We start from the raw sequence: 19,523 nt of genomic DNA on the forward strand, positions 1-19,523 counted from the left end.
TTTAGTCCTTTCATGCTTATGTATGGTTTTCAACCTAGATCACCTGTTACAGTAGGATTCTCAGGACTTCAGCATGATGCAGCACGTAATTTTTGCAAGATATGCAAGAAATGCTACAAGTTGCGAAGGAATCTATTAGAAGTGCTCAAGACCGAGACAGATTTTATTCTAAATTCTAATAGACATCAACACTGTGCTCTGATACCATGAAAGAATGGCTATAAAATAGAAAAAACAGTAAATAGATCTTGCAAAGAAGCACATGTGCAATAAAATTGAAGTAGAAAAAATAGTAAATAGATCTTGCAAAGAAGCACATGTGCAATAAAATTGAAGTAGAAGACATGTTATCTACTGAAGTAGAAGATCTTGCAAAGAAGCACATGTGCAATAAAATTGAAGTAGAAGACATGTTATCTACTGAAGTAGAGCACGAGGGCTGCCCGTAGGTGCATACAACCAATAGCAATGGCTGAATAATGAAGTGCTAATGATGCAAACCCAAGCCACCTATATATAGATTGGACAAGAGCTGGTCGGCCACCAGCATAAAAATAGTGGGATGGTCGACTATGCAAAAAATACTAAAATAATATCTAAAAAATAGACAAAAATAGCAAAAAAATATCTAAAATAAGATGAATGCATGGCCTCATAAATCTGGCTAGATACAGCATGAGAAATATGCACATGTATGCCCAATCTGGAGATGATAATGCCAACAAAAAGGGTGGGCTATATTGTAGAGTGAGGATTTGATGAGTATTCTCATCTAAGTTTTTAATCTTACCTCCTCCTCGTTTCTTGTCTAAGTTCTTGACCTTGCCTCCTCCTCTTTCCTCCAACACATGTTGCGTTGCTTTCTTCAAGTCTCCCAACAATCTTGATTTCTTTGAGTTTGTTTTCTTCTTTCTTGACCAATTTTATCTTTGTAACCATTTTTTAGGGGACATCACAAAAGTGTTGGCTTTGGATCCTAGGACTACTCAAACTCTTAACATGCTTTCTTTTGTTTTTTAATTTAATTAATTATCCTAGCACTCAAGGCTGCACTCAAGACTTCTTTAAATATCTTTTTTACTTTCCTTGATATTTTTTTCCCTTTTTTTTGTAAAATGCAAGGTAAAGATTTCACATCATCACACCTCCATCACAAGGAATTAGGTATTGTAACTATCCTTGGCCCTCATTGCCAAGCATGAGTGTGGGGCTCTTTACGAGTTGGTGAGTAGGGATGATAGAATTTTTTTGAAAGCACAATCGTGGCAATGAGCATAGAGACTCATAAACGTATGGTAAAGCACTCTTATGTTAATAATTCTTTTTTTCAAAGAAAAGAATCTTCTATTAGCTAAAAGAAAAATTAGTCAAATGGCTATGTAGCACAACATTGTTGAATGGCAGTCAATATGAGAAAAATGAAAAGGGGGGGGATCCCTCCATGGAGACTACAACGGGGGAAGTGGGGGGAAATCCCACACTAGGATCCTGTAATGCCTGGTAACGTTTTTGGCCTCCCTAGTAATAAAAGGGCCCGGGGGCCAAAGCACAACACTCACCACTGTTGCCACTATTGCATGTGCTTCACCTTTCCAACCAATTGCTCAAAAAACTTGTGGTGGGTGTGTATGAAGTCTACCCAAATGGTACACATGATCTCTACAGGTGGAGTGAGGGAGCCATTGATGGCCTTACTGCACTTGCCTCTACTAATCATCTCCCATCTTGAGCTAGTACAAGACTTCGACGTCCACGGATGAACTAGGGCATCATCTATGATAGTTACTATAATGCAAAGATAAGTGCATAGATAAGTGAGGCTCAAGGCTAGGTCCCACCCATTGTCCTCTCACGAAAGAGAGCCTCACATATCTCAGCGGCCCATGCAACTGTCCCCACCACGGTGGATTGACAAGAGAGTAGGTGGTTCATCGACCCCCCTCCTCACAAGGTTAGAGTGGGTGCATCTTTGTGCCTTTGTCTTTGGGATATTTTCCCTTTTAATTGAGAGATCCTGTCTGTTCCCAGTGCCCCCGCACGGTCACTCCTAGGTGTTCACAAACCTATAGATTTCTGATGCCGCGCATCTTTAGAATAAAATCCAGTCAAGAAAGGGAACTCGCGACGCTCGCGAACCAATTGACGATGTCTTCGTCTCGCTGACGTTCGTCAAGCGGGCCACGCCCATTGTACTCACACAAGAGAGCCTCTCATATATCAGAGGGCCATGCAATTGTCCCCAAGGTGGACTGACAAGGGAGGAGGTGGTTCATCAACCCCCCTCCTCATAAGGTTAGAGCGGATGCATCTTTACGCCTTTGCCTTTGGGATATTTTACCTTTTAATGGGAGATTTGTCTTTGGGAGGCCCATGCAAGTGTCACCATCCCCTTTGAACCATAAGAAGTTCCGGATCAATGTTTGCACATGTCCAATGCTAGATTGGTGAAAGGCCTAGTAAGAGGTAATGTACCACATGGTGGCTAGGAGAACCTGGTTGGCCACCACTATGCGGCTAGTGAGTAAAAGCAATGTGGTTCCTTATTACATTAGCTTCCTTAATGAAGCTCATAAGGAGGGATGCAATTAAATGCTCTATGTGATAATGTCATTGCTCACCTAGCACCCTAGATATCTGACTACAATTCCATGTGGGATCCACTGAAACTCATCAACTAGTTGAGCCAGGACGGGAATGCTAATGACCAAGAAGACACACGAATTGTGCCAATTGATCTGTTTCCTGCTATTGCTAGAGTCCTTTATCGTTACTATAAAGCAATGGAGGTTTCTCTCTGAGCTAGAGAGGTATACAGTAGTGTCATCTGAAAACTCCACAACTATAAGTTCCTTCAAGGTGCAAATAGGAAGCCACAATCCTTAAAGGCCTATATCCTATGCCCTAAGGAAGGAGTTCATAGCCTCTACTACAAACAACAAACAAGAAGAGAAATGGGCTGAGAGGTTAGCCCTGGAGAATGGATCAAAAAATGGAAGATCTCTTGCCTCTACTCGATGGATGAGAACTTGGTTTTGAGTACTTGAACAAAGAGTAGTGACTTCCCGAATCGAAGAGGGTGAGAATCCAAGCCACAACATAGTGTCCTCTAGGAAAGATGAGTCCACCCTATCACATTCCTTCTTGAAATTGAGAGGTAGAACTACAAGGTCCTTTTCCATAAAGGAGGTAGTTGTCATCACATACCAAAATTCAAATATGTTATCTAGGATGTTGCGGTCTTGTATGAAGCCTGTCTAGGTTGCATGGATCAATTCTGGAAGGGAATGTCAGAGGTGTATGATAATTACCTTGGTTAGAATCTTATAGGCTATCCCTAAGAGGGTAAGAGGGTGATGGGCCATCATTGCCAAAGCTCTAGAAAATCACCTCCCTCCTTTGGGATGAGACATATAAGACCCTCAACTAGGTGCTTTGTAAGAAAACTTGGCTACATGTTCTTTTTGAAAGCAACATAAAAGTTAGATTCCATAAGTTTAAAATGGCATAGGAAGAGGGAAACCAACAAGCCATCCTCTTGAGAGAACCTACAATGAGGGAGTAAAATCAATGTTTCTAGTAGCTCCATGTCTAAGAAGTGGGAGTCTAAGAAAGCCCTTAGAGAATCTGTCACACAAGGTCGTACATGGCTCAAATCTCCTTGGTGAGCTATCTCTCACTGTGAGGAGTTTGGGTCAGCTAAGCTAAGATGAGACAGTTATTGAAATTTAAAGCCAAATTTTGAACCTCTGGAGGCTCAAGAGTAAGAGATCCATCTGGTCCACAAAGGGCCCATAGCCCCTCTCTATGAAAATGTGGTCTTGTGTGCATGAAGAACTCCTGCATTGCTCTGTCCCCTATCCCCTGCATGTTCTAAAAGGAGGCTTACATGTGGTATCTAAACTCTATCCTTTAATCCACTTGGCACTCCAAAGATATGCACACTGGCTCCATGTGGTTTTGGACCCAAGGGCTCTCCTGGGTCTACTCCTATAGCCTATAGAGTGCATGTAGAGTGAGGCTAGGCTATGGTGTAGGCTTCTCTTCTACTCTTTAAATGCCATGGGGCTCTCTTGGATTGAGGACTCTAAATTTAAAAAAATAGCATCCAAATAGACCGTTGAGCTCTCAAGAGCAATTCTAAAAGTGATTCAAATCAACTTAATCCTAGCGGCAATGAGAGGCTTCTAAAGAAGACGATGTAGGATCTTGGTTGTCTACTAGCAATCTACCTAGTGAGGCTCTCGAAGTGTGAGAATCATAAGTAGTGATTAGATAAGGTCTTGCTAGCTAAGGATGCTAACCATGCCACCTCTGTCATATCTTCACTCATAAACATAGAAGCAATACATATTCAAGAGGGTGTGGCTCTCTGCACGCCTGTTAAAATTAAAAAAGGTGCCGCTAGTTGGAGTGCATCTAAACTGAGGAAGGTGCCAAGTATCCTAGCCCCGGGATGTGGAAGAGTAGATCCTTCTAAGTTTCCACCTTGGGTCAAAAAAATATGGTGTTAGGGCTTCCCTTACTACGATCAAATGATGTTGAAGTATAAAGCTCAAGTGGCATATATCGGGGTGAGTCTCCTAGGTGACAGTTCTACACTTATGACAGGCATGGTTGGTGGATGATATGGTTGAAACGGCATCAATGGTTTACTACCACACTGATATCTAGTATAGAGTGTTGGAAAAGAATTCTTAATGCTCCACCCTCATGATGTCACTGCAGGTGACAGATGTGCTTTATTGTTTTAAGGCCCATGTGTTATGAGGAGAAGACATTGTGTTGAGAAATTGGGCACCCAATAGTTCCCAGTTTAGACACCGAATGGTGTAAGTGCCGCTAGATGGTTAGGAGACAGCTTATGTAGACTTGCACTTTGCCAAGTAGGATGCATGATTATGTGGTCTATGTGACTACCACTGTTCTTGGGTTACAGGGCCCATTTGAGGGTATAGATGGCCGTGGTAGCTAATATCATCCCAGTACGATGATGTGGTTGTTTGGTCATTTTAGACCAAGTTGTAGGTTGATGGCCAACATGGCCAACCTACATGTCTAGGGCACTATATATAGACTCACTTGGTAGCTTCATTATTCATTCAGCTTCTTTGTGTTCAAGTGCCATTTGTAGCAAGACATCCTTCATCCACACTCTGTCTAGATCACCAACAACCGGAGTGCACGGGAGGGCAGACAACCATCAGTTGGTTAAAAATTTGCAACAAGTATAATATGGTTTACTCTCCTCTTGTTTCTATAATTCATTGCTTTGTTCTTTGAAGATTCTACTTCCGTTGTGGTGTTTTCTTACATAGATTTATGGCATATTTATCTATCCAACTCACTTTAGTTGGGTTCAAACTATGGACCTAGTATTTTTTGGTTTTATACATTACACTCTTATCTTTTATGTTATATAAAGAGTAGTGTGTAGAAGAAGAAGAGAGATTTCAACCTTTCATATCTTATATTCTTCTCTAATATGGATTGTGTCACTACCCAAAAATCATTCCAAGGTATCATAGTGTGATTTGTGGTGATGAGAAGCTAAAGTCCTCAAGCAATTCAACAAGCAATGGAAGTGGTACATGAGTAAGATCAATATCATCTCTTCCATCTTTGATTTGGAAGTAAGTCCTTATATATAGCAGCAAGTTAGTGGGTGTGATAGGCACATAAAGATAGTGTAGTGTGTCAAATTGAGACACCCTTGGGTGGTGTGGCACAAGGACATTATTTACTATAGATAACACCCACGGTTTTGAGGTTGTTTTGGGCCTCTTTTCTACACACTTAAGAGAATCGTTAAAATCAACACTACATGCTATTTTCTGGTTTTGTGCAAGAGAGGTACAGGTTGTAAAACATAATTTGTTGCAAGGAGTGTGTTTGTAGACAGACTAAGATTTTCTATAGTAAAACTGCTATAGAGCTCATTCAAGTTTAAGTAGTTTTCAATTTGCATATTTGGTTGCAGGTCAAGATGTTTGAGAGCCTTTCTCAAATTATGAACAATAAGGATAACCTCCAAGAATCAAAGTTTAGGTCTACAAACTTTCTCATGTAAAAAGGCTATTTGGATTTCATCACAAGCAATCATCACAAGCAAGGAGGAGCTGGAAATTAATGAAATACCTATGGCTCAGCAATTGTAACAATTCAAGACATGGCATGATAAGACTTTAAGGAGCTCAAACAAATACAAGACACATATAGGTGGAAGAGGCTAGTCTAGAGGCAAGGGGAGCCAAAGAGGACAAGGTGGATGACATGTAGGCAATAATAGTGAGTGTGTTATTATTGTAGCAAGATGAGTCACATTAAAAAGGATTGATATAAAATGTACAATGATATAAGAAGTGACAAGTTGTAGCAAGGAAACTATGCATCTTCCTGTAAATAGAAAGAAGATAGAAGTAAGCAGCTATTTATGATGCATGACATCCTTAGTTTCATGACCATAAATGCCCCAACTTCAGGATTTGATGGTAAGTAGATTTGGGTGCATCAAACCACATGACCAGACATGGTGAGAGAGATGAAGAATTTGGACACACTTAGTTACGTGGGATGGTGGATGATACGTTCAGATATATAAGTATGTAAGATTTGGTGGATGTGATACATTCGCTATATAAGGCCTTCCGAGGCTCTATTGTTGGTTATCTTTCAGGTGTCACTCTCAAACTAAGTAAAGTAAATTTTTTACTCACTTTCCTACCTTCGGGGCTATGGTTGAGGAAGAAAAAGACATGAAAGTTAAGTGATTATGGTTAGATGGTGGGGGAGAATATTTATCCAAATGAATTCAATGATTACTTGAAAGAGAAAAACATCAAGAGAAAATTTATATGCAGGCACACCTCTCAAAAGAATGGGATTGCATAAAGAAAAAACATGCATATTGTAGAAGTTGTCTGTGCATTGATGAGTGAGAAAGAGATGCCTCATTAATATTGGACTGAAGTAGTAGCAAATAACTACTTGTATACATCATTAATGGGATCTATGATGCCAAAACATAAATTTATAGATATATGATTGGATTTTTCTCCCTTAAAAGTATTTAGGTACATTTTGCATATATACATGTTCCAGATGAAGTGAGAATTAGTTGGATCCCAAGGCAGAAAAAAAAGCATCTTCATTGGATTCTCTATTTATAAAAAAGTGTACAGATGTTATATTCCTATCACATGTGAGATGAGAGTGAGAAGGGATTTTGTCTTTGATAAGATGAGTAATTGTTATGCACATATTAAAGATCATTAAGGGGCTGATGTGCAAGATATAGTGTACAGTAAGAATCATAGACACTTAGTGGACCAACAGAGTTTAGTGGACCAACAGAGTTTAGTGGTGGTGGGTTCAATAGTAGACCTTGGTCAAGCAGGTTGAGGAAAAGTATTGATGAGATGAGAAATTGATATGCACCTATTAAAGATTATTTGAGAGATGACGTGCATCTATTAAAGATTCTTTGGGAGCTGATGTGCAAGACACAATGGCTGTCCCAAATGTACAACAAGAATAATAGACACTTAGTGGATAAGAAGTGTCTAGTGGAACTGGGTCTAGTAGTAGACCTTGGTCAAGGAGGTTGAGGCGAACTGTTAACCAATATAACACACAAAATGGTGGTGCTACTACAAGTTATGAAAAAGTAATATGTTTACATGTACAACATAAGGGCAAAGAGAAGATGGATCAATCTTTTCTTTTGTCCTAATGACATTTCTTTCCAGGTCATTCATATGTAGATGGAGAGTCTAGTGGCTTAGAATAGAGCCTTGATGAGGAATTTGATATTCTTATAGTCATTATGCCTTGGCATATGTAAGACACAATAAGATTTGAGAACACCTTGTGGTGATTCCAGGGTAGTCTACACGAGCCAGATATCCAATTAAGAGGTTGAGGAATAATGGATATGTAGTCCATCATTATGCATACATGGTCAGAGTTGTGCAAGAGAGAGATCCCACATGCTTATGGATATAGAACATGGAGTGAATCAAACCCTTAACTAGACCACTAGAAAGTGCTAAAGCCATAGATAAATATTCACAAGTTCTATCCATATTTGGCAGCCATGCCCTAAGTCTTAATTTAAATCAGATAAGAGAGTTTCCAAGGAATCATAAGAACAAAGCTTTTAGAAAAAAATTTCATGACCTCATATATGGTCTTATTATGAGATCTTAAGAGCTTCTACCATACACTATGTGGTCATGCAAGAAAAATCATGTTTATGACTACCACCTTAATATGGAAAGGAAGAAGCACAGTGGCAAATGTATATTAAGTTTAAAGAACTCTTATGAGCATAAAGAAACTCTTGTGTCCACTTTTACTTCGCTTTATGAGCATAAATCAACTATTGTATCCACTTTTATTTTGAACTATTATAATTATTTGTGGGCCTATCTTGGCATCTCCTATGTCAGTGCCAAAGATTCCTAGTTTTGAGAGTGGGTTGGTGATTGGAGAGCATGAATGGATATAGAACATGGAGTGAATCAAACCCTTAGCTAGACCACTAGAAAGTGCCAAAGCCATAGAGATATTCACAAGTTCTATCCATATTTGGCAACCATGCCCTCAGTCTTGATTTAAATTAGATAAGAGAGATCCCGAGGAATCATAGGAACAAAGCTTTTAGAAAAAACAACGGAGTGTTTCCAATAGATTAGAAATCACGAAAGACTATGATAACAAGATGTTAAAGAAGAAACCTAGTCATTTCTAGTGACCTTATCTTTTATCATCTCAAGATTCTATAAGTGAAAGGACCAAGATAAGTTCTATGAGCTCTTCTCAACCCTTATGTGATCTTATGTGCTCGTACAAAGTCTTATGGGTCTTATGATCTCATTCAATCTCTAGCAAGATTTTAAGAAATTATATTAGCTCTTACATGAATTATATGAGCTCTTACATAAATTATGAGATCTTAAGAAATATTGTGAGCTCATGTATGATCTTATGAGATCTTGAGAGCTTCTACCATACATTATGTGGTCATAAAAGCTAATCTTCGACATTAAAGGGTGATCACATTGATCTAGGAAATTTCATGACCTCATATATGGTCTTATGAGATCTTAAGAGCTTCTACCATACACACTGTGGTCATAAAATCTGAGCTTAGACATTATAAGGTGATCACATTAATCTAAATTGTATACATGCAAGCAAAATCATGTTAAAGATTACCACCTTAATATGGAAAGGAAGAAGCATAGTGGCAAATGTATATTAAGTTTAAAGAACTCTTATGAGCATAAAGCAACTCTTGTGTTCACTTTTACTTCTCAAACGATTCCTAGTCATGCAAAAAAAACATGTTTATGACTACCGCCTTAATATGGAAAGGAAGAAGCACAGTGGCAAATGTATATTAAGTTTAAAGGACTCTTATGAGCATAAAGCAATTCTTGTGTCCACTTTTACTACTCTTATAAGCATAAAGCAACTATTGTGTCCACTTTTATTTGAACTATTATAATTATTTTTGGGCCAAGCACTTATGGCATGGTATCTTTACTTTAAGACTCAAGTCTTTAAATATAATTCCGTTTCCTAGCAAGTTCCTTGCTTCTCTAGCTTGTCACTTGCATATGTGTTTTTGTAAGGTTTGACTTAGGTAGCATAATAACGTTTTTTTGACTGCTAAAAACTTATTCTCATCTAAGTGACACAGAGTCATTGACAATTGGGGGCAAAAAAATATCACTATTAGAGCTATAGTTGCACTGGTTTTGGCGGATTAATTTATCATGGCTATAGGTACACTAGTGTAGCACTAGTGTCTATCTCTTGCTCTCCTATCTTGGCATCTCCTATGGCAGTGCTAAAGATTCCTAGTTTTGAGAGTGGGTTGGTGATTGGTTTAGATGACACAAGAAACATTGTATCTCCACAAAGTAGCAATCTAATGAGTGGGACACTGACATCACTCTCTCAATGTTGCTCTCACAAGCTAGTATACCTAAGACTAGGAGAAAATCTGTTCTCTGGGTACATTCTTAGGGAACTTAGCTTTGATCATCTTAAAATATTATAAGCACTAGGACCAGGCTACGTTCGATGAGCCCTTCTCAACCCTTATGTGATCCTATGGGCTCATAGAGGAAGTCTTATGGATCTTATGATCTCATTAGATCTCTAACAAGATTTTATGAAATTATATGAGATCTTAAGAAAGATCATGAACTCATGGATATAGTATAATATGAGATCTTAAGAGGTTCTACAGCTACCCTTTGAAAGCTATATGTACGTAGCTTCTATCAAAACACTCACTTTTTCTCACCATTCCCATGAGTTTCATGCATTTATGGGACTGAAAGAGGCATGAAGCATCAATGCACAGTGTCTTACACACCTTAATAGAATGGTGTGGCCAAGAATAGGTACCTTATGAAGATGGCACGGTGCATGGTTAAAGAGCAAGATTTACCTCATGTTTTTTGGATGGAGGCAGTCATGTGTATGACGTATGTCTTGAATAGATGCCCCACCAACAAAGCCTTACAGTCAATTACGCCTTATGAATTTTGGAATGGCAGGAAGCCCTCTGTGGCTCATTTGCGTATTTTTGGTTGCCTCGCTTATGCTCCTGATTGAGTGTCTTGATGGTGGCTCCATCATCTTTTTGCTGCTGCTACTTGAATTCATCTACCAACCCTTCAATTTCTTCAATATGCGATGGGAGGACTACAATCAACGTGGTCTGGTCTTCCAATGTCTTTGTGATGGGTAGCACATGCTCCTCTAAGTGATTTACCGGCAACATGTCTAATGCAGAGGTATTCCATAGGACCACTGCTTTTTCACTTTTTTCTGGATCTAGCTCCACTACATCTTTTTGTCCTTCTCCTTTCAGGTTCTCTTACTTTGGCTGCCTTCACTTTGGCTTTAATCCTATCCTGATCTTGTGCCGATGCCTTCAGTTCTACAGTGTCCTTAGCTAATGCTTTGTTGGTCTCTTGTAGGCCAACCATTTACATCCAGAGCTTGTTTACTTGGGTGCTTCTGTAGGCATTTTTTCCCATCCTTAGGATCTCTACGTTCTTTTGGGTTGCATTGTTGCACTGGCTATATGCCACATCTTTCTCTTTCATGCTGTTTCAAAGCTTTTGCACACCTCCCTCACTTCCTCATCTACACATTTTTGCAAATATTGAAGTGTTTCTTATGCCCAGCTTACGTCTATCCTTTTAGAGAAAAGTGTGGTGTCGATTCACTGCTACTACTGGTGATAGGGGTAGGCATTGGTTTGGGGTTTTCCGGCATTTGTTACTCTTCCCATCCGGTTCGGGATCCAATAGTGGGGTGTCACCTTTGGAAAACTCCAGCTTCTTTGCTGGTACTCTTTCTATCACCAAAATGGAATTTTCTCTTTTGCCGTCCGGTTGGCAGGATCCTTACTAGTAGCTCCATTTACTTTTGTGATTACAGGTGTAGTTATGTTGGTCTCACTAGTAGTCCGCTTTGGGAGGGTCACCTGCTGCCCTTTGGAGGTTCCCTATTGCTTTCCAAAATTCTTTCTGATGCTCCTCTCCTTCCTCTTCTTCCTACACATCAGTTCCCGTTTGGAACATGGCTCTCAAATAGCCACCAATTTTTTGTTTATTGTTGGGCTTAGTGAGTTGGCTTTTATTTCTTCTTTTAGGTTTTTTAGGTTGTTGTATAACACTTCTCCATATATATGTATATGTGTGTGTGTGCGTATATATATATATATATATATATATATATATATATATATATATGTATATACACATACATACATACTCCATAATATTCTATCCAAAAACCCAGGCAACACATGCCTCGAACCAATCCACATGTGATCATTGTGGAGACACCCCCCACTTGGTGCTACTCGAAATCTCGCAGGAATTTGATCATTGAAAAATCGCCCTCACTCAATCCCCTCTCTTAATCTCTGAGCATTAGGATCCTTGGGAGCTCGCCCTCACTCAACCTTGAAAAAGAGATAATGCCCCTGGCATTACGATCATTGGGGAAAGTCCCTTACTCAATCCTACATTGAGATGCACCCCAAATGTCACCACAAGAGGGGATACTAGCCTATGTGACATCTTCAACATGCTCTCTAGTGGAAGCAGCTATCCTTGATGGAATCAAATCCACAATCCAAATTTCCATATCTCACTATCCGTGCTTGTGTGCCATGCACAAACAATCCTTCTTCAGGTGGCAAGGTAACCATTGCAAGTAGTTAGCCCAATTTAATCCCAACTTTGGTTCTAGGTTAATTCGAATTCTATCTCAAGGATCTCTTTAATTCAATTTATGATTCAGATTCAAAGATCATTCATAAGAGTTTGGTCATTAAGACCTTTTAATTATTTTTGGTTTCCTGACTTTTCCTCCTCTTGGTTATCCCATAAACAATTGAATTGTGTAACAAAGCTATTTTGGGCCATGACATGGGTTTATATTTGGGCTAAGGGGGCCATGGGCCTAGACATGTGGGCAATGGTTATGGGCATGGGCCAAGGGCAAAAAGGGCCATGGACAAGTGTCCCAAATAAATGTAAACATGGGGCTTAGGATAAGTTAGACATGGGCACTCTTTAATGAGTGTGAAATGGCCAACCAAGTGTATAAGTGAATATGGCCACTAATCATGTATTCAATCATTCACTAATCATACTTTCAAGTTTAAGCCTCTTGAGCGTGGTACTCCACTAATTGAGTGCATCCATCCTCTCCCCTCTCTTATAGTGGTATCAGAGCTCTTGGCTTTGATCCATTTTCTCTTCCATTTTATAAATTTCTTGATTTTTCTTGAAATTTTGGGACAAATTATCTCTAATCTTGCTTAGGAGTGCTCAAATTATCTCTAATCTTACTTAGGAGTGCTCAATCCTTTGAGATTAGCAAGCCATAGGTGAGATTTGTGGAGATTTGGTGAAAATTAGACCAAATTTGGCTAAATTTTAGGCCATCGGACCAAATTTAGGGGTAATTTTGAATTAATGGAAAGTTAATTCTTTGTTAGTCATGATTAGCCATGGCCTCTTCTCTTCCAAGCTTTCCATGGCCATATCTAGCTCTACACTAGCCATTTGTGTGCAATCTTTGAGGGCTTTTGTTGGCGGATTCATGAGCAACAAGTAGAGTACCAATTTTGTGTCAATTTTTGAAATTTCTACAAGTTTTTCTTTCCCTCTTCTTCTTCCTCATGGAAACCCTAGGTTGGACAAATCTTCCCATTCACTTATTCTCCATACTTCCAATGGCTTCTAATAGCAAGAGCTCTTAGCTCTTGTGTGGGCTTTTTAGCCCATAAGGCTGGCCCGCGGCAGCGGCAACGTGGCGGCGGTGGCCTTACGGCTCAAAGATCTCACTAGTCATGAGGTAATGAAGTTCTTGCATACTAGGTAGCATATGGAGGTGTTCCATGGTGATTTCGTCAAGTTCCTACACACTTTGAAGCTATGGAGTGGAGAAGAGGAGAAATCTATAATTTCATGAATTTCTTCAAGTTTTGGGCAAGATCTTTATCAACATCAAGAATTGGAGGCTTTTGATTGGCATTGGTTGTGGCAACATCCATTTGAAGCAAACATGGTCCATTTCTTGCAAGCTTTCTTGGGGATTTAGGGTTTCACAAATAAACCCTAATTTCAAGCCATTACTTGGAAAATGTTTCCTATTGGCATTGCTTGGGTATCAACAATGGCTTCTATGATGGTCTTTAGCATTGCTAGTTCCCTTATGGATTGATGGTCAAACCCTAGATCAAGAATTTGGGGGTTTTGAGCTTCTTCAAGCATTTTCATGTCATTAGTGATTTCCATGGCTTCCCTTATGCCGTTGGAGATACTACATGCTTGAATATATGCCATTAGTTTCCATTTGGATGCTATTGTAGTCATTTTTGGTTTACTAAATAGCCATTTAATGCCATATATAGCTTATTACATGCGCGGATGAGAAGAGCTTGGCCGGGAGATCGGCAAGCTTCAACGCATGTCATCGACATATCTTTGACATCGAGATTGAAGGACAAGCTAGTTGCATGAGGCAATGGGGCCGATTGTCACTAAAGGAAAATGAAGCAATGTCAATTGAAGGTTATGCTATGTGCATTTGAAATGGTCATGTTTTGGGCAAAATTTAGTTGGCAATTGGAATGCAATAGTTGGCAATCACTTTGGTTTTGCAATAGTATGCATTGGGTATTGCGTCTACATTAAGAATTCGTTGCACAAACAAAGGAGACTAGCAAAAAAAATTTGAAATCCTTGTGCAGTCAAAATCATTTGTATACATGCTTACAATGCACCAACTCAAGCCTACTATTGTATTGGATCATGCCAAGGGATGCCATTTACCAACATCCATGTTTTTTGGACCAAAACGGGGCATTCTGTTGAGGGGTAAAGAAGTGCAATTTAGTCAAAATCCTTTCGAAGTGGTTTGTATTATCGGATAGCTTGTATTAAGGGCTTTCTATCAAGATATCAAGTAACGGAATCGGTGGTCGTTGCGGTAGTTAAACCGGCATAGTTGTCCGCACAAAAAAGTCATGATTTAGAAAAAATATGTTGAGGCTGAATTCAAAGGGTTTTGATAGCTCAAACATACTTGTTCTAAGCTACTACAAGATGAGCCATAAAGCACCCGATTTAGTAAACCCTATCATGGTCAACTCTACATAGTTGACTTGCCAAAAAAGTTAAAAAAAAGGTATACAGAGGGTTGACTGAATCAAAGCCAACCATATAGCATTGTAGCTTACCCTTAGGGCTACCCATAGAGCCGTAGACTACAAGAATCGGATCACTCCTTAGGGTTTTAGGACCATTGTACCATTTTTAGCAGCCTAGCACAAATCCCAAAACAGAGAGTAGTTGCACTTGTTGGATCCAAACTGTTTTTGCACATTCCAAAAGTGCACTTCAAGGGCTTTCTAACTCACTAAAAAGTTTTGAAATCCGAGCTCGTTTGGGATTTCAACTATCCGCTTGAAAATTGCAGCCTGTTTTCATGGAGTCGGAAGGGAGTGATGTGGATGCCTACTCTTATGATGAATGGGAGAATGAAAGTGAAGCATCATATAGTGACCATGATGACATTAGTAATGAAGATGCATCATATGATGGTCACAATATTTCATTCAATTTGGGCCCGGATGAAGAGAGATGTGATTCTCAAGAGGATAAATTTGGGCCCGGATGAAGAGAGATGTGATTCTCAAGAGGATAAACATGCTCATGATGACCATGTTCAAGAGTAATATGATGATGCTGGTTACGAAGGCCATGATCAAGAGTATCATGAGGATGCCGATTATGATGGTTATGCCGATTATGATGGTTATGCCAATTACGATGGTTATGCCGGTCATGATGGTTATGTACAAGAGCATTGTGATGATGCCGATTGTACGGGATATGATGCTTACATGTATGCAAGGTCACATGCTTAAATCTATGAAGAAGATAGTGATAGTGATAAAGTTGATGAAGAGGAGGTTATATATAAAGCTACCTACACCATAACCTCTTTATCTCCCGATCTTAGTGGTTGTCACACATCAAACCCTACTTTCCATACTCAAGTGGATTGTTTAATGATCATGCACAAGAGTGGAAGGGGTTATCTTCTTCAACATTGGGAGCATCTTTTTCTTCAAATCATTTTGGGAACCCAAATAGGATAGATCAAGGATTGAAACCATCATCCTCACTCATCAACAAAACATCTTCTACTTCAAGCAATCTATTCAATGATGCATATGATTTTGAGAAATTTTGGCAAAAATGGAAAAATGAGTTCAATCGGATAAGAGTGGCTAATTTAAGTTGCAAGAGCCCAACAATCTTATGAGAAGGAAGGGAATGCAAATGCCTCGTATTTCCATGAAGAGTATGATGCATGATATGGAGCTAAAATGGGACAAGAGAGGCTATCCATTCACTTTAATATTTGGGCCATGTATAGACTATGATTTTAAGGGTCTTTATGATTTGATTGATGGCGTCCATGTTGACAGGTCACTTGTCAAAGTTTGTGAAAAGCAAGTGGGTGAAATGCCATACACAGTTGGATTCAATGCCTTGGATACTATCTTATGCTTTGATTGTACTTATACAATGGTGGATGCTAAGCATGTGATGGAGTTCCATTATGCATTAATTTAAAGAACCAATGTGATTCCAATGCTTAGGTGCGGGACACATTGTTGATTGAAGATTTGGAACAGCCCATACATGTTGAGGGGTGTTCTAGAGATGACCATCCTTTCCGTTGGTGTGACATTGGGCCATCTCCATGGATTGGTATTGCATATGAGATGTTGGATACCACCTATGCTTTGGATGTGGTTGGTGTCAACACTCATGAGGATATTTCTAAGCACATACATAGTACTTCACTCGAAGACTTTATAGACAATGTGTGTGAGCCGGATATGCGTTACATGGATGCATATGCTTCTAGTGATGACGATGATGCTGCATTCGTGGATGCTTATTATCATTTAGATCCAGTAGTGGAGGATGCATTTGACATTCCTTGGGTCATAGATGCCACTACATGTGAGACCTTTCCTTTCAGTGATGCCATGGATCCATTTATGGAGTGGATTCCTATGGATACAGATTCTACATGGGACATGGTATCCAGACATGCATTTTTTTTCTCACATGATGGTGGTGAGGTATTTTATTTTTGGGATGTTAGATTTGATATATTTGCAGACATGGGTAATGCACATGATGACTACATCTACACTTTGGATCATTTTGATGCCATATTGTCAAATTCTTTACCCATGTTCGAGGCATTTGACCTAGACCCATTTGTTAGTCTTGATGTTGTCATTGGACAACTATACCATGGGTCTAGAGATTCTTTCATACCACACTATGAGAGATTCTATGAATCCATTGATCTAGATGACTATGACTATGGTGGTTAAATCATGGTTTCATTTTCATACATAATGGTATGGTTTTGGATCTCGTACATGATGGACACATTATGCTTGGACTGCATTTGGGCTGCCTTGATGTTGATGCTTTGGAGTGGCTCGTTTGGGATCCAGGTGGTTCATTACTAGAGCTTCCACTTTTCATCTATGTGATCTGTGACATTTACACTATGGGAGATTTGACGACAGACATATGAATCACTATGCCTTTTGACCCACCAGGAGGTTATGTCATGGTGGGCACATGGATTACTATGCCTTTTGATGATTTAGGAGGTCTTGACTATTCATTGGTAGATCTTTCTGGATCCGTTTACATTGATGCTTGGATGATGGATTGGGTACTTGACATATATGCTTGGAGCATCATTTTTACTTGGGATGAGATCCGATATGATGTTATTGGATTCATTGGGGAATACATTGATGATGGCCTATGGATTATCCAACCCTATGATCCAGGGGGAGAGTTTTGGTCATGTTATGCCTTGGGATTTTTTTTGGCCAAAAGCAGATACATTTGTTGGATAAATGATACATGTGACGTAGTGGATATACTTGATGGAAATTTTGAAAATTCACTATTTTGAAGCCTATACATGTTAGATATGCGGTAGCATGATTTGAGAGCTTCATGTATGCCATACATGATCGTTTGTTGCTTATTTGTGGGCTGTTTTTGGAAGCATTATATAAATTTTACAGCCATATGAAGATGATATGCTCTCATACTTGGATCAAGGTTCAATGCTACCAATCAAACATGCATCATTATGGAGTGCATAAGCCCATGGAGAGTTATCAATCCACATGCTATGTGATATGATGATGTGGAGGTTTCGAGGACGAAATCAATTGGGTGGGAATGGTTTGTAACAAAGCTATTTTGGGCCATGACATGGGTTTATATTTGGGCCAAGGGGGCCATGGGCCTAGACATGTGGGCAATGGTTATGGGCATGGGCCAAGGTCAAAAAGGGCCGTGGTCAAGTGTCCCAAATAAATGTGAACATGGGGCCTAGGATAAGTTGGGCATGGGCACTCTTTAATGAGTGTGAAATGGCAAGCCAAGTATATAAGTAAATATGGACACTAATTATGTATTCAATCATTCACTAGTCATACTTTCAAGTTTAAGCCTCTTGAGCTTCCATGGTGAGCTTCTCCCACATGAGAATGCTAGGATGGTGACCTACACCACCCTTGTGGTACTCCAAGTTAATGAGTGCACATGTGGTACTCTTCTAATTGAGTGTATCCATCCTCTCCCCTCTCTTGAAAATTGAGTACCGACCCTTGAGTTCCAAGGCAAGATCCTTAAATATTTTCTATGTTGGGTCTCACTTCTTGTATTTGCACTAACTTCCCTTTTCCTCCGAAAAGAGGTTATTGTCATAGTCTAGGTTTGGTGTTACAAGGTTATAACTTATTCTACTATCCTTATCTTCAATTAGGAGTTCTATGAAATTGATAAGTTGATGAGTATAATTTAAAATCTCTCTCTCTCTTAGTGCATCTATGCCCTTGCTCTTATACCCTAAGATCTTTATAGGTAAGTCCACTTCATCCTTGGGGGCAGTATGTTGTTCTAGACTTTTGTCTAGGTCCTCTTGGGGGACTTAAGGTATAGTTAGGCATATCCATCACTTAAGGTAATTTGTCTAGGTCATCCTATGATGTGCATAGGTGTAATTTGTGTATTTTTGGTCTCCAATTATTTTTAACCTTGAGTTCAATCTAAGGGTCTTGTATTTATTTGGTTTTAAATGCTTGGGGCATAAACTATGTTTAGAAATACATTTTCTCTCTCTACAAAAATTTCACCTCTTCCTAGTTTTGCATGAGTCATATTACTTTAATACCTAGACCTCCTTGCCCTAAAATCTAGGTCTATATATATATGGTAATATTTAAGGTAATTTGTTTTCTTTAGCTTTCATACTCAAACTTTAATCTTGAGACCTCCTTGTCCTAAAATCTAGGTCTATATATATGGTTATTTATTTTCTTATACTTTCATCCTTAAATAACGTATTGTAGCCATTAGACCATGGTCGTTCTCTCTTGCAGTTTCAGATGTTTGTTTTCTCTTTGACATTTTTGTTTTCTCCATCTCCTCAATGATTTTTTGGTTTGTTGGGAAGCTTCTTCTTTAGATTCTTTTTTTGTTTCATTCTTTGTTTCGGTCTCAGTATTACTTGTTTTAGTTTCACTTCCCAATGATTGTGGTAGACTTGTTTTGTCTCAATCTTAGACCCTTTTTCAGATGTAGGTAGACATGGTTTCTTGCCTAGTCATTGATCATTTTAGCTTCACACATAAACGGTCATCCTAAGATCATCTCCATAGGAGTCAGGTTGTTTAGAAGAGTCCATAACTATGAAGGTATGCTTCACTCGATGTTTAAGCACTTTGATCTTAAGATTTCACAACACTCCAATTGATCATGCCATTAGCCATTTTAACCACAATGTCAGAGACTTCTAGATGAGATCTACCCATCTTTTCCTAATACTTCTTGGTGATTAAACTCACTCCCGCACCA

Source organism: Cibotium barometz, chromosome 42, assembly GCF_041138505.1.
Source record: "Cibotium barometz isolate CiBa-2024 chromosome 42, ASM4113850v1, whole genome shotgun sequence".
Classification (NCBI taxonomy): domain Eukaryota; kingdom Viridiplantae; phylum Streptophyta; class Polypodiopsida; order Cyatheales; family Cibotiaceae; genus Cibotium; species Cibotium barometz.